The sequence below is a fragment of the Solanum dulcamara genome, chromosome 8 (genome assembly GCF_947179165.1).
Source record: "Solanum dulcamara chromosome 8, daSolDulc1.2, whole genome shotgun sequence".
Taxonomy (NCBI): Eukaryota; Viridiplantae; Streptophyta; class Magnoliopsida; order Solanales; family Solanaceae; genus Solanum; species Solanum dulcamara.
In genome coordinates this window covers 23,612,269-23,630,024 of record NC_077244.1, presented here as the reverse complement: position 1 = coordinate 23,630,024, position 17,756 = coordinate 23,612,269, and positions in this window count along the sequence as shown.

Genomic DNA, 17,756 nt, shown 5'->3' with positions numbered 1-17,756 from the left:
CATTTACCAAGAATATTAACCAAATTCAACCTTAGGCCATGTTTCAAAGGCTAAAGCATTGAATGGCTCCAAACTCATACTGATTGCCTTGATACTTGGCCAACCATGAAACTAGTCTAATTTGTCCATTTTTAGAGCTGATGGAACTATCAAAATTTTCTTTTGAGTTCATTTACCTGAAGTTAAGATTGAAGTCAACTTTTCAAGTTATAAAAGCTTCAAAATAGGGAAACAGGCATAAAATCCAAACGAACGATCAGGAGACTGAGCTACCCATGCCATCAGGTTATAAATGAATTAGGGTCAATATAGGAATGCTTTAAACGACAATACAAAACAAGAAGATTAAAAATGACCAGAGGGTCGTCATTAAAACATCCACTACTAAAAGAATTTTCATCCATAAAAGTAAAGACAAGGATCTATCTAAAGGCTCAAATAAGCTGGGGAACTGCTCCTGTATCACTTATTCGGTCTCCTAGGTAGCCTCTAGATCAGACAATATCGCCACTGGACCTTAACCACATAGATGGACCTGGAACGAAGCTGGTGAACATCTCTGGCTAGTATAGCAACCGACATCTCAACAAAGGTCAAAGGATCATCAATGTCAACAGAATCATTCTAAAGCATGTGAAAATCATCTGGAATGTACCGGTGCAAAATTATCATGATCCGACGTAGGGCCTAGTCATAACATGGTGATTAAAACCCTGAAGAGCTCGTACCAAGCCTTTTTTATATATCATAAGCATACATAAGGTAAAATAAAAGAGGAAACATTGTAAGAGAATTTACCATTAGTAGAAAAAAAGAATATCAAATGACAACATAGACACGAAGCATTTGTCCAACTAGATGCCTCTATTTATGAGCATCGGTGGGGGCCAAGACATGTCCCTAGCTCACCCTCAATATGAAATGTAACAAAAGTCTTTAAAAATAATTACTAACTCGATGACTAGTCTCCGATAAATAAGGACTCACCACAAACACCACCGGATAGGAAAGTTTAACTAGCCATGTGAATGAATATGATCTTCAATCTAAACCCCTACTTTATAAGACAATGTAGGCAAAATGCATGCATTAGTATGTTAGAATGTACTAAGTATGAGAGCATGATATGCAACTTAAATCATGGTATGCAAAGGTAAAGAAAAACACATGATAAGATGAGATAATTAAAGTCATAAGAAAATCATAGTGACCAAATCATTAGAAAAGCATAATTTCGATCATGAAAATACATATTAGGCCGTACATATATGGGATAGGAATCATAACTGAAAATAAGACCACGCGAGCTATAATATGGAATCCCGTTGTCTCCCCATACAACGAAGAAAAAAGGGAAATCTACTTGTCAAAGTAGACTCTACCCAGCTAGGTGGGTCATACATACACTATATGTGGATCCAATATCTAGGCCATGAAGCCAACCTATAGTGGCAGGTAGTTTAAGAGGCATGAGGTTGCTACTAGGGCTTTTGGTAAGGCCCCCACCTTAAGTCCACTCGGTGCTAAGTCAAATCCCATGGAATACATACATATCATAGAAATCATAATGACATATATCATAGTCATGATCATAGTTTTGAAATCATAGAGTAGCTCATTTTCATAACATAAGTGCAATGAGGGTATTGTCCTTCCACGTTACAAATTATACATAAATAGTTTATATCATTAGGCCTTAAGGCACCACATTAGGCCCTACATCACCTTTTTCATAATTTGCATGAAAATCATAATTTGAAACATGCTTATATCTATGATCATAATTGGAAATTAGGGTAAAAAATGAATGCATGATCAATTGACATGAAAATCATGAAATTGACTTGAAAATATGCATGATCATATACTTTCTATCAGCCCATACACAATTCATAAAGATAAGATCATTCAGAAGTATAACTAAAAATACCCATAATTAATATCATGAACCCTAGAGATCAATGTAGGAGATTCATGGAAAACCTCTTTAATTCAATGCAATAACCATTAATTTATATTAAAATAGACTCATAATTATAACTTGAATTGTAATTCATGATATTGGAATAGCGATCATAGAACCCATAAAGTACCATACTTTAATTTGATAGAAAATTTGAAAATTTAATTGGGCTTCATGAACGAAAGAATCTATGAATCAATACCCACAAACCATGAGTGAGAAAACCAAATAATTTGGAAGAACTAAGAGTTTTGAGTGAATTTACTTGAAGTCTTCAACGGAGTCCTTGAGACTCTTTTGTAGAGAGAGAAATATTTGAGTAGGTGAATTGTAGAAGAACGAATAGAATTAGAGGTTTAGGTCAATTTATAGAGATAAATTAAGTCCTAAAATGTCTAGGTTCATCAACTAACAATTAGTAAAAAATCTAAAGTGCCTTTAATTAAAAACTAAATTCGGACAAAAATGATCTCCCAGGTTTGCGACATGGAGGTGCTCCCTGATAAGCAAATTTTGAGTGAACGAGATTTTGGCTAGATTTTGACTCAATAAAAATTGCATTGAACGGGAGCAAGTCCGCAATGCGGACTTGCCGGCACTTTATTATTTTATGCAGTTTCTTTGAAAAATCTATCTTTCAATATACGGGTCCTAAAAATCCACCGAGACTAATACCCCAATGGTTTTGACCCCTTGATGGATATTTTGGACTCAGATTTGCCAAAAAGATTAAGGATAATGCATTACATGAGTGGCCTATTCCAAAGGCATTTTTAAGGCAGTTATGAGTATTTTGAGGAATGCTACAATATCTCCCCCTTGGGAACATTCGTCTGGGAATGAGATTCAACTAATATAGGAAAGACATGGAAAAAGGACTAGCAACCCAATATAAACATGAGGACACTTGAAAAAAATGTATAGAACATGTAAACTTCATACTGAACATAAGACATAGTCCTTAAGTAAAAGAATCATTTTCAGGAATCATGCATGCATATGAATGACACATGGAACTAAAACATAGTAGTTTAATCGATTTGATCATGAACAACTTTGTACCTTTAGGCTTGAGTGGAAGGAAAGAGATACGGATAACGCTTCATCATGTCTGATTCCACTTCCCACGTAGCACTCTCTACTTGTTGATTCATCCATAACACTTTGACGGACACAACATCTTTATTTCTTAACCTCTTCACTTGCTAGTGTAAAATCTCAACCGGGACCTCCTCATAAGTCAAATTCTCTTCAATACTTGTATTCTCCATTAGCATGATAGAATTTGGATTGCCTGCAAACTTTCTCCACATTGACACATGAAATACCGGATGAACCAAAGCCAACTCAAGTGGCAAGTCTAACTTGTATGCTACTTTGACAATGTGCTTCAATATTCTATAGGGTCCTATATATCTAGGACTCAACTTCCCTTTCTTACCAAACCGCATTACCTCTTTCATAGGTAAAATTTTCAAATATACCATATCATCCTCATAAAATTCAAGCTCTCTCCTCTTAATGTCTAAATAGAGCTTTTGACGACTTTGAGCCATTTTCAATCCTTCTGTTACGAGCATTACTTTCTCCATTGCATCAACTACAAAATATGGACCAATAAATGCCATCTCACCCACTTCAAACTACCCCACTGGAGACCTACATTTTCTCTCCTACAAGGATTTAAAAGGAGCCATTTGGATGCTATAGTGATAACTATTATTGTAGGAAAACTCAATCAATGTCTCCTCTAAGATCAATTACACATGCCCTTAACATATCCTCCAAGGTTTGAATTGTTCTTTTGGCTTGTCCATCGATTTGAAGATGGAAAGCGATACTTAGCTTAACTCTATTACCAAGACCTTTCTTAAATAACTTCCAAAAATGTGAAGTGAATTGGGTACCTCTATCCAATATAATTGATAAAGGAATACCATAAAGTTTTACAAGTACTCAAATATACACCTTAGAATAATCTTTGGCATAATAAGATGTCTTGACCGATAGAAAAGGCGCCAATTTCATCATCCGGCCCATAATAACCCAAATAGAATCATTTTGTCTTCTAGTACGAGCCAAACCCGTGACAAAGTCCATATTCACATCTTCCCACTTCCAAGTAATTATTTTGATTTCTTGAGCTAGACATCACTTTTGATGTTCAACTTTCACTTGTTGACAATGTCACGACCCAACCCCGTAGGCCGCGACTGGGGTCCGACTTGGACCCCCGTATACCCACCTATCAGTTGTAGTCAAATTGAACCATGAACAAGGTGATATTACTCACACAAAACCCCAATGAGTTAAAACTTTAGTGATGCACTCGGTGAATAGAGTGATGTACGTATATAGCGTACCATCATAATATACATACCGTACCCGGCCCTCTAAGGAGGGACTCGGTGTTCCTTCCTTATATCACACCTCACGTACGGCATCGTCTCCTAGTGCGTCGAACTATATATATCCGGCCTGGGACGCGGTGAAAGAAGTAGTAAAGCTGGGCTAGACATAATATCCGGCCAATCGTGGGACGCGAAGAAAGAAGGGTTACAGCATGCAGGAGTAGAGTAATGAGAAACTATATGCAACTAAGTCACCCTCTGAGACTCAATGAAACCCTCAAGTGAACTGTCACCTGAAGAATAGGAAGGTACTCATACGAAGTGCCCTTTAGATGTCATTAGGGGTTACATCAATTTGGGCATCAAGAATCACAGACATGCATCAAGACAATGCTACATAGCTTATGCAATTAGAAACATGGTTTATGCAATCAGAGACACGGTTATGCAATTAGATACACAATTATGCAATCAGAGACACAATTATGCAATCAGAGACATTGATCATTTCAGAGCCTTCCAGAAAAGGAGCTTGTATCTCCACTTACTATTCACTATATAGCAGGCTCGAGAATAATAGTTTGACTACTTTCAGGCTTTTAATAGTCAGAAGTGACTACAAGTCACGAATTATACTCAGAGCTCATAATTGGAATTTTATCCAAATCTAAATCATATATAATTTCATTTTAAATTAAGTCATTCCAATGGAAAGAAGAGATATGCCTTACATGTACTAGTTTTCATCACATAGAAGACTTAAAGACAATGACTCAGTTATTACAGGAGTTCTAATATCAAGAAGTAAACGAGAGTGTCGACTCATACTCAGGGCTTTATGAATGGATTGAATCCCAAATGCCATATACATATCATTTATAGCTTATATCTAAGACATGCCAAAATAAAAGAAGAATAGCTCTACATACTTATTCCAAAAATGTGCCAAAAGAAAGCTTCACATACCTTGTCTGAATTATTCCTTATCCTGATTGCCTCGCCGTCCTTTGAACCTATTCAACATGACAGCAATATGAATATCAACCCATTTTACTTTCTAGCACCCTAGGTTACACCTTAGTATTAATGGAATCTATTTCCTTAGTCGTTTCCCCGACTAGTTCTTTTATTCGCTAAGTCGTCGACGAAAATTGGGCAGACCTCCCCTATAATGTGCCCTATACAAAATTCTAATTAGGTCCCTAAGACCTATAGAGAACCAACAACAACAACCTGCAGCAATTCACACCAACAATATACAACATAAACTCCAAATGACTTATTCAAAAATACGATATCACAATAGGGCGTCTAGCCTTTATTTTGTAACGCCTTTCATTATACGCAACGAGGGGCCATGTTGCTGCAACCAGAAGCATCCACATCCCTGTTAGAATGAATTTAGGCCCTGCAATAATACATTACACCCCTGCAGCAACAACTCACTCAAAACTATCAAAACGTGAATTCTGGACAGCTTACTGTTTTACCTTGTCGCTTCGTTTCGAAGGGGTAATGGAGGGAAACAGGATTTACGTCCTTCATGAAAGTTATAGAAATGTGTCTTAGGGTAGCATACAATTTTAAACCACCCCTACATAAATATTTTACAAAAAAATATGCCCAAAACACCAACAACAATCCATGTAAGATTTCCAAAACCAAAATCTGGGCAGTACCTCCTCTACACTTCATCACCATCTTTCGAGAATCTAATAGCAAAAATGGATTTGAAAGTCTAAATAAAAGTTATATAACTATGAAATACCTTTCAAAAACATTAAATCACCCAAAATGAAGCTATACACAAGAAATTATACCAATATTACTAACAACTGTCTCCTCCAAAAACCGGTTTGTTAACTAGTTTTTAACATTTTCCCTCTTTGTTCTTTCAACTTTCTCTCAAGTTTCAAGCTGAATAATTAATTCCGTAGACATCGTAAGATATATATATACACCTCCATGGGGTTGAGGAACATCATAGATAATTAATTCACGGAGGAAAATTGAAGAACTTACCTTAATTCTTCCAAAACGTGGCTCTCTCTCTCTTTTTTCTTCTTCACGTTGTTCCTTCTAAGTTCTTGGCTGATTTTGGATAAATGACTTGCTTTAAGAGTCATAAAACATAAATACATGGTCTGCCTTGGAGGTGACACGTGTTAGTCCCTTAGGGTGACACGTGTCAAGCCATGATTGGCCACCGTATCATGCTGCCAACTAGGGGCTGCCACGTGGAAGTGGGGTCCACTCCCCCCTAAGAAGATGCATCACCTACTTGACCCTAAGTAGGTGCATCACCTTCTTGATTGAGGTGCTACCACGTGTCGCTCCCCAGTGGATGCCACCGTCGTCTTTTCCCCTTCCTTATGGGTTTGTAATCTCGTCTTATTTTAGGAGCCTATGTAATCCATGCTACGTAAGATTGGTATGTCCTTAAAAAACTCAAGTGTATACGACTTCTAAGTTAGTAGGTTATGTAGGTAAATGGAGTCCTACAACTCATTACTTGGCCTCCAATTCCTTCCGGATTCTTATGACTCTATTTCCAACCTTCTCTACTATAGGGTATCACATTCTCCTTTCCTTGGAGTAGTTTGATAGTGTCGTAGCTTATTCGGCTCACATGATAATGTCTAAAGAACTTAATAGACATTCCGAGCTCGAGAGTGTGGGGTGTAACATCCTTCTCCTCTTTTGAACATTCGTCCTCGAATATTGAATAAAACTTCCCTTAAGACTTTATACAAACTGTAGGGAGATTCCCTTCCATTGCAATAACATACATGTTAATCCAAGTAATTAATATATGAGTTAAAGGAGTGGGGGTTTACCCATAGATATTTGGGAATAAGTACGGATACCTGTGTTTCATGTCCTTTTCAGTTTCCCAAGTTATTTCTTCAAGATTCTTATTCCGCCATGGCATCTTGACAAAAGCTACGTCCTTAGTTCGCGCCCCTTTTAATTTGTCGATCCAGGATGGCAATAAGTTGCCCCCTCGTAGAATAACTCCCTGTTACATAGCCCTCCTCCCTGGGAAATATTCTGGGAGGGCCGTTGATATACGTGCAGAGCATTGATCTATGAGAACTAAATGTATTGCTTTAAATCGGACAGTAGGTCCCACTCATAGGCAGCTCTATCCATCATAACCCATATAAACTTATACTTCCGTAGAGTGTGAGGTCAGCTTGGACTATAACCTACATTAATCGCCTTCCATTCCCGAGTTGGGATTCCCATCCCTCATAACAGGCTATCAAGCCTCTGATGCTCCTTTTTGTTTTAGCCATTACACAACTCCTCTTAATTCTACTTGTAACACCTTAGGTATGCTATCTTGCTCTTTTACTCAGATCTTCCTTCTAGTTTTATTACCACATATTATATACTGTAATTCTTACACAAATGTATGTAGGTACGAAGAACCATTTAGATTTAGTGTCGCTATACTAGTGGCTTACCTCCTTCAGTCGAGTTCAGGGCTCCGCTATGGCTTTTGTCCTTAATATCGATTATATCTTAATAGTTCTACCTCGAACCATCTTACACTTTTCTTTAATAGATTCTAAATATGGCAATCACATTGCTATTACTGACTTTCTTTTATCGAATAATCATTTTCCTCTTAGTATGCCAATGTTCGTAAGCTGCACCATTATTCTTGTGCCATTTTCATGAAGTGTGTTGTATTTAAGTCATAATCTTTTCTTCTCTTGTCTTACTCTGTTCTATATGCTTCATTGTACTAACACGCCTTTATAATCTCTTTTTGTCATACTTGTTTCGTTCCCTTTTTCACTTTCCAGGGGGTCACCCATCCCAGTGCTACTCTTACCCAAGCACGCTTAACTTCGGAGTTTTGACCGAATCTGGTGCATTAGTGCGGGTATGATCGCGTCCATCCCTTATGGGGTCTCGTTTGAGGTTTAAGCATTCTCATTTACATACGATAGCGTCAGTTAATTTTCTCTTACGCTTATACTTCTCTTTTCCACTTCCCCCCTTTTAGGGTGTACCCATTTCATCCTCCATTTAATTTTAGCTATTCACACGCGAATGATTCTTACTCCAACATATTTAACGTGTTGCACCATATCTACATCTTCTGTTAAATCATCCCCACGTTAGGTTGCCTTTCTAGGAAACCCTAGCATAACCGTAGGGTGTTTTAGTATTCGCAATGTATCATATAAAATCTCATCTAACGATTGATACTTGAGTAATATCCGTAATGTAGCAGTGCATTCAAAGCCACATTCCATTCATCCCAATAAGTAATTAGCGAGGGCTCATAATTGGTGCAAATTCCCCACTCGAGTGTACTTATACTTTAATGACTCATGTTTCAAGCTTCGTCATTATACTAACTTTATTCCCGTGGATATAGCTTATTCTTCTAATAACCTCGTAATGCAGCAGTTGTTCTGCAAATCGACATACCCTCTCCTTGCAGGATCTCACTAACCATCAAGGTGGAGTCACGTATATTAACTTTATTATGCCTTCTGAACTTTCATCTTTGTCATGTGTTTTAGGCTCCCTTCTAATCCTGCTTAAAACCATATTAACTTCGTTGTAATAGGGGCCTTATTTTATTACTCTTTCATCATACTATACTTTAAATTCAAAACTGTCTATCTCCCTTTTTGTTCGGTACTCATACTTAATTAATCACATCTATCTTGAATGCCTATATTATAACTTCTCTATTATTCTTCCAGCTCATTTCCATCAAGAATCACAGACATGCATCAAGACAATGCTACATAGCTTATGCAATCAGAAACATGGTTTATGCAATCAAAGACACGGTTATGCAATCAGAGACACAGTTATGCAATCAGAGACACAGTTATGCAATTAGAAACATTGATCGTTTCAGAGCCTTTAAGAAAAGGAGCTTGTATCTCCACTTACTATTCACTATATAGCAGGAGAATAATAGTTTGACTACTTTCAGGCTTTTAATGGTCAGAAGTGACTACAAGTCACGAATTATACTCAGAGCTCATAATTGGAAGTTTCTCCAAATCTATATAATATATCATTTCACTTAAAATTAAGCCATTCCAAAGGAAAGAAGACTTAAAGGCAATGACTCAGTTATTGTAGGAGTTCTAATATCAAGAAGTAAACGAGAGTCTCGACTCATACTCAGGGCTTTACGAATGGATTGAATCCCAAATGTCATATACATATTATTTATAGCTTACATCTAAGACATGCCAAAAGAAAGCTTCACGTACCTTGTCTGAATTATTCCTTATCCTACTTACCTCGCCGTCTGTTGAACCTATTTAACAAGAAAGTAATATGAATATCAACCCCTTTTACTTTCCATCACCCTAGGTTACACCTTAGTATTAATGGAATCTATTTCCTTAGTCGTTTCCCTGACTAGTTCTGCTATTCGCTAAGTTTTCGACGAGAATTGGGCAGCACCTCCCCTATAATGTGCCCTATCCAAATTTCCTATTAGGTCCCTAAGACCTACATCCAACCAACAACAACAACCTGCAGCAATTCACACCAACAATATACAACATAAACTCCAAACAACTTATTCAAAAATACGATATCACAATAGGGGGTCTAACCTTTATTTTGTAACGCCTTTCATTATACGCAACGAGGTGTCATGTGGCTGCAACCAGAAGTATCCACATCCCTTTTAGAATGCATTTAGGACCTGCAATAATACATTACACCCTTGCAGCAACAACTCACTCAAAACTATCAAAATGTGAATTCTGGATAGCTTACTGTTTTACCTTATCGCTTCGTTTCGAAGGGGTAATGGAGGGAAATAGGATTTACGTCCTTCTTGAAAGTTATATACATCTGTCTTAGGGTCGCATACTATTTAGAATCACCCCTACATCAATTTTGTATAAAACGATATGCCCAAAACACCAACAGCAATCCATGTAAGATTTCCAAAACTAAAATTTGGGCAGTACCTCCTCTACACTTCATCACCATCTTTCGATAATCTAAAAGCAAAACTGGATTTGAAAGTATAAATTAAAGTTATATAAGTATGAAATACCTTTCCAAAATATATTGAATCACCCGAAATAAATCTATACACAAGAACTTATACCAATATTACTAACAACTGTCCCTTCCAAAAACGGGTTTGTTAACTAGTTTTTAACATTTTCCCTCTTTGTTCTTTCAACTTTCTCTCAAGTTCCAAGATGAAGAATTAATTTCGTATACATTGTAAGATACATATATACACCTCCACGGGGTTGAGTTAAATCATAGATAATTAATTTACAAAGGAAAATTGAAGAACTTACCTTAATTCCTCCAAAACGTGGCTGCCTTTCTCCTTTTTCTTCTTCATGTTTTTCCTTCTAAGTTCTTGGCTGATTTTGGATAAATGACTTGCTTTAATAGTCATAAAATATAAATACATGGGCTGCCTTGAAGGTGACATATGTCAGTCCCTTAGGGTGACACATGTCAAGCCATGATTGGCCACCGTATTATGCTGCCAACTAGGGGTTGCCATGTGGAAGTGGGGTCCACTCCCCCCTAAGAAGATGCATCACCTACTTGACCCTAAGTAGGTGCATCACCTTCTTGATTGAGGTGCTACCACGTGTCGCTCCCCAGTGGATGCCACCGTCGTCTTTTCCCCTTCCTTATGGGTTTGTAATCTCGTCTTATTTTAGGAGCCTATGTAATCCATGCTACGTAAGATTGGTATGTCCTTAAAAAACTCAAGTGTATACGACTTCTAAGTTAGTAGGTTATGTAGGTAAATGGAGTCCTACAACTCATTACTTGGCCTCCAATTCCTTCCGGATTCTTATGACTCTATTTCCAACCTTCTCTACTATAGGGTATCACATTCTCCTTTCCTTGGAGTCGTTTGATAGTGTCGTAGCTTATCTGGCTCACATGATAATTTCTAAAGAACTTAAGAGACATTCCAAGCTTGAGAGTGTGGGGTGTAACATCCTTCCCCCCTTTAGAACATTCGTCCTCGAATATTGAATAAAACTTCCCTTAAGACTTTATACAAACTGTAGGGAGATTCCCTTCTATTGCAATAACATACATGGTAATCCATGTAATTAATATGTGAGTTCCAGGAGTGGGGGTTTACCCATAGACATTTGGGAATAGGTACGGATACCTGTGTTTCATGTCCTCTTCAGTTTCCTAAGGTATTTCTTCAAGATTATTATTCCGCCACACCATTTGACAAAAGCTACGTCCTTAGTTCGCACCCATTTTAATTTGTCGGTCTAGGATGGCAATAAGTTGCCCCTCGTAGGATAACTCTCTATTACATAGACCTCCTCCCTGGGAAATATTCTGGGAGGGCCGTTGATATACTTGCAGAGCATTGATGTATTAGAACTAAATGTATTGCTTTAAATCGGACAGTAGGTCCCACTCATAGGCAGCTGTATCCATCAAAACCCATATACACTTATACTTCCATAGAGTGTGAGGTCAGCTTGGACTATAACCTACATTAATCTCCTTCCATTCCCGAGTTAGGATTCCCATCCCTCATAACAGGCTATCAAGCCTCTGATGCTCCTCTTCATTTTAGCCATTACACAACTCCTCTTAATTCTACTTGTAACACCTTAGGTATGCTATCTTGCTCTTTTACTCAGATCTTCCTTCTAGTTTTATTACCACACATTATATACTGTAATTCTTACACAAATGTGTGTAGGTACGTAGAGCCATTCAGATTTAGTTTCTCTATACTAGAGGCTTACCTCCTTCGGTCGAGGTCAGGGCTCCGCTATGGCTTTTGTCCTTAATATCGATTATATCTTAATAGTTCTGCCTCGAACCATCTTAAACTTTTCTTTAATAGATTCTAAATATGGCAATCACATTGCTATTACTGACTTCCTTTTATCGAATAATCATTTTGCTCTTAGTATGCCAATGTTCGTAAGCTGCACAATTATTCTTCTGCCATTTTCATGAAGTGCGTTGTATTTAAGTCATAATCTTTTCTGCTCTTGTCTTACTCTGTTCTATATGCTTCATTGTACTAACACGCCTTTATAATCTCTTTTTGTCATACTTGTTTCGTTCCCTTTTTCACTTTCCAGGGGGTCACCCATCCCTAGTGCTACTCTTACCCAAGCACGCTTAACTTCGGAGTTTTGACCGAATCTGGTGCATTAGTGCGGGTATGATCACGTCCATCCCTTATGGGGTCTCATTGGAGGTTTAAGCGTTCTCATTTACATACGATAGCGTCAGTTAATTTTCTCTTACGCTTATACTTCTCTTTTCCACTTCCCCCCTTTTAGGGTGTACCCATTTCATCCTCCATTTAATATTATCTATTCACACGCGAATGATTCTTACTCCAACATATTTAACGTGTTGCACCATATCTACACCTTCTGTTAAATCATCCCCACGTTAGGTTGCCTTTCTAGGAAACCCTAGCATAATCGTAGGGTGCTTTATTATTCGCAATGTATCGTATAAAATCTCATTTAACGATTGATACTCGAGTAATATCCGTAATGTAGCAGTGCATTCAAAGCCACATTCCATTCATCCCAATAAGTAATTAGCGAGGGCTCATAATTGGTGCAAATTCCCCATTCGAGTTTACTTATACTTTAATGACTCATGTTTCAATCTTCGTCATTATACTAACTTTGTTCCCGTGGATATAGCTTATTCTTCTAATAACCTCGTAATGCAGCAGTTGTTCTACAAATCGACATACCCTCTCATTGCAGGATCTCACTAACCACAAGGTGGAGTCACGTATATTAACTTCATTATGCCTTCTGAACTTTCATCTTTGTCATGTGCTTTAGGCTCCCTTCTAATCCTGCTTAAAACCATATTAACTTCATTGTAATAGGGGCCTTATTTTATTACTCTTTCATCATACTATACTTTCAATTCGTAACAGTCTATCTCCCTTTTTGTTCGGTACTCATACTTAATTAATCACATCTATCTTGAACGCCTATATTATAACTTCTCTATTATTCCTCCAGCTCATTTTGCATTTTTGGTTGGGCGCAAGGAATTCCATATTACTCTTTATTTCCTTGTACTAGTTGTCCTTTTTGTCATCACACAACCTTTATTTGAAACTTTCCTTATAGAACTTGATAAATCTTCCTTATTTGTTCCGTAGCTTGCTTTTCCGTTTCACACCTATCTTTACATTCCATGTTACTCCTATATCCTCCAAAAAATATTAGTTTTACATGACCTTCCTTTCTAACTTCATTCTACTATACGAATATTGACCTCCTAGTTTCTATTGCCATTAATTCCATAATTAACTTGTTTCTCGAGGTCAACCATACTTTTTTAGTCAAATCTCATCATTTTTGTGAGCACAACCTTTCAAGACATACTACAGCCCTGTATCTCATTCTCTTTTTATTTCTACAAAAATTTGGGCAGAGTTTCCTCTGTATTTCTTACTATCTAAACACCTACACGCAGAAAATACAAACAATGCCTCATAGGGCACACATATATATATATTTATATTGTATAACATATCATCCATATAGGGCACACATATATAGTCATATCATCTTATATCGCAGCCGCACAGGGCGCCCACAATTAACAGTATGGAAACGGACTTACCTATTATGTCCACTCGAGTTGCACCTATTACACTTTCCTGTTTACCTTTCCTTTCACTTTTCAATTGTATATGTCAATCGCATTTCAATACCTTACCTGATATATGTCTTTCGTGCCTTTGCTTACCTGCGTGTTGTGTAACTTCCAATATCATCAGTTACTTTTTTTCTATCGATATTGTCCTTCTGCTGAAATCACAGGTTAGTATGGGGAATGTCAGTTCCTATGACTCGGCTCTATTGCACGATCTTAGATATGAAAGAAAGTAATATCTTAAATGTCCTGTAGCCTTCTGTCTATAGATGTGGTGCACAACACACCGATAAACAAGACTCTACTAGACACGGTCTGTAGACACTCCAAGGAAGAACTGCTCTGAAACCCCTTCTATCATGACCCAACACCGTACGCCGCAACTAGGGTCCGACTTGGACCACCGTATACCCACCTATCAGTTGTAGTAAAATTAAACCATGAACAAGGTGATATTACTCACACAAAACCCCAATGAGTTAAAACTTTTTCGTGTACGTATGGCCTCCTTCACTCCTCTCATAACACATAAGGGTATGCAAGCCGACAAGGCTACAATAACAACAAAAACATTCACAACATGCCGTATAGGTACAATCGAAACGAACTCACAAACAACCCACATCCATATGTCTACAGACCTCTAGGAATAGTAACAACAACATATGGCGGGACAGGGCCCCCATCGTACCCCTGAATGTACAAATATATACATTAAGTGACCAGTATTAAAAATTAGGCTCCAGAACAGTGAAGCACTTCCGACATAGCTAAGAGGAACTCCTAATCTGATGGATCTCCAGAATGAACATTTGTACCTGCGGGCATGAAATGCAGCCCCCTCAAGAAAAGAGGGGTCAGTACGATAGATGTACTGAGTATATAAAGCATAACACATCGTAACTGAGGCCATAACTGAAATAGGGATGTAGGGAAAAAGTATAACAACTTAACAAATTATTGTACCTATACCTTAGGACACGTAAATCATACACATCATCATATACTGTGCTCGACCCTCTAGTGAACTCGGTGTCATAAGCATTTTCTCATATTCACATGTCATCGTATCATTATGTATTTTATTTCATCATATCATTGTATATGGTATCATATCATCGTATACGGTATCATATCATCGTATACGGTATAATATTATCATGTATGTCATCGTATTACATCCGGTTCACTACGGGGCTCGGGGTCGCAAATGTATCACTCTAATCTCATATGCAGGCCGACATAAAGTATCTGGCCGCTTTAGTGAGGGACTCGGTAAATAGAGTGGAGTATGTCTATAGCGTACCATCATAATATACATATCGTACCCGTCCCTCTAAGGAGGGACTCGGAGTTCCTTCCTTATTTTGCCACATATACTATCATATTACAACCGGCCCGGGACTCAGTGAATAATCGTATCGTCATAACATATAACATATATCACACCTGACGTAGGGAATCGTCTCTTCGTACGTGGAACTATACACATCCGGCTCAGGACGCGGTGAAAGAAGTAGTAAAGCTGGGCCCGACATAATATCCGGCCCATCATGGGACGCGAAGAAAGAAGGGTTACAGCATGCACGAGTAGAGTAATGAGAAACTATATGCAACTAAGTTACCCTCTAATACTCAATGAAACCCTCAAGTGAACTATCACCTGAAGACCAGGAAGGTACTCATCCGAAGTACCCTTTAGATGTCATTAGGGGTTACATCAATTTGGGCATCAATAATCACAGACATGCATCAAGACAATGCTACATAGCTTATGTAATCAGAAACATGGTTTATGCAATCAAAGACACGGTTATGCAATCAGAGACACAATTATGCAATCAGAGACATAGTTATGCAATTAGAGACATTGATCATTTCAGAGACTTCAATAAAAGGAGCTTGTATCTCTACATACTATTCACTATATAGCAGGCTCGAGAATAATAGTTTGACTACTTTTAGGCCTTTAATAGTCAGAAGTGACGACAAGTCACGAATTATACTCAGAGCTCATACTTGGAAAATATCTCCAAATCTATATCATATATCATTTCACTTAAAATTAAGCCATTCCAAAGGAAAGAAGAGATAGGCTTTACATGTAGTAGTTTTCATCACATAGAAGACTTAAAGGCAATGACTCAGTTATTGCAGGAGTTCTAATATCAAGAAGTAAACGAGAGTCTCGACTCATACTCAGGTCTTTAGGAATGGATTGAATCCCAAATGTCATATACATATCATTTATAGCTTACATCTAATACATGCCAAAATAAAAGAAGAATAGCTCTACATACTTATTCCAAAAATATGCAAAAAGAAAGCTTCACATACCTTGTCTGAATTATTCCTTATCCTGATTGCCTCTCCTTCCTTTGAACCTATTCAACATGAAATCAATATGAATATCAACCCCTTTTACTTTCCAGCACCCTAGGTTACACCTTAGTATTAATGGAATCTATTTCCTTAGTCGTTTCCCCGACTAGTTCTTTTATTCGCTAAGTCGTCGACATAAATTGGACAGACCTCCCATATAATGTGCCCTATCCAAATTTCTAATTAGGTAACTAAGACCTATAGCCAACCAACAACAACAACCTGCAGCAATTCACACCAACAATATACAACATAAACTCCAAATGACTTATTCAAAAATACGATATCACAATAGGGCGTCTAGCCTTTATTTTGTAACGCCTTTCATTATACGCAACGAGGGGCCATGTTGTTGCAACCAGAATAATCCACATCCCTTTTAGAATGAATTTAGGCCCTGCAATAATACATTACACCCCTGCAGCAATAACTCACTCAAAACTATCAAAACGTGAATTCTGGACAGCTTACTGTTTTACCTTGTCGCTTCGTTTCGAAGGGGTAATGGAGGGAAACAGGATTTACGTCCTTCATGAAAGTTATAGACATGTGTATTAGGGTCTCATTCAATTTCAAATCACCCCTACATCAATTTTTTACAAAATGATATGCCCAAAACACCAACAGCAATCCGTGTAAGATTTCCAAAACCAAAATCTGGGCAGTACCTCCTCTACAGTTCATCACCCTTTTTCGAGAATATAAATGCAAAAATGGATATGAAAGTCTAAATTAAAGTTATATACCTATGAAATAACTTTCCAAAACATATTGAATCACCCGAAATGAAGCTATACACAAGACGTTATACCAATATTACTAACAACTGTCCTCTCCAAAAATGGGTTTGTTAACTAGTTTTTAACATTTTACCGCTTTGTTCTTTCAACTCTCTCAAATTCCAAGCTTAAGAATTAATTCCGTAGACATCGTAAGATACATATATACACCTCCACGGGGTTGAGGAACATCATAGATAATTAATTCACGGAGGAAAATTGAAGAACTTACCTTAATTCTTCCAAAACGTGGCTGCCTTTCTCCTTTTTCTTCTTCACGTTTTTCCTTCTAAGTTCTTGACTAATTTTGGATAAATGACTTGCTTTAAGATTCATAAAACATAAATACATGGGATGCCTTAGAGGTGACACGTGTCATCCCCTTAGGGTGACACGTGTCAAGCCATGATTGGCCACCGTATCATGCTGCCAACTAGGGGCTGCCACGTGGCAGTGGGGTCTACCCCCCCAAGAAGTTGCATCACCTACTTGAACCTAAGTAGGTGCATCACCTACTTGCTTGAGGTGCTGCCACATGTTGCTCCCCCATTGGATGCCACGTGTCGTCTTTTCCCCTTCCTCGCGGGTTTGTAATCTCATCTTATTTTAGGAGCCTAT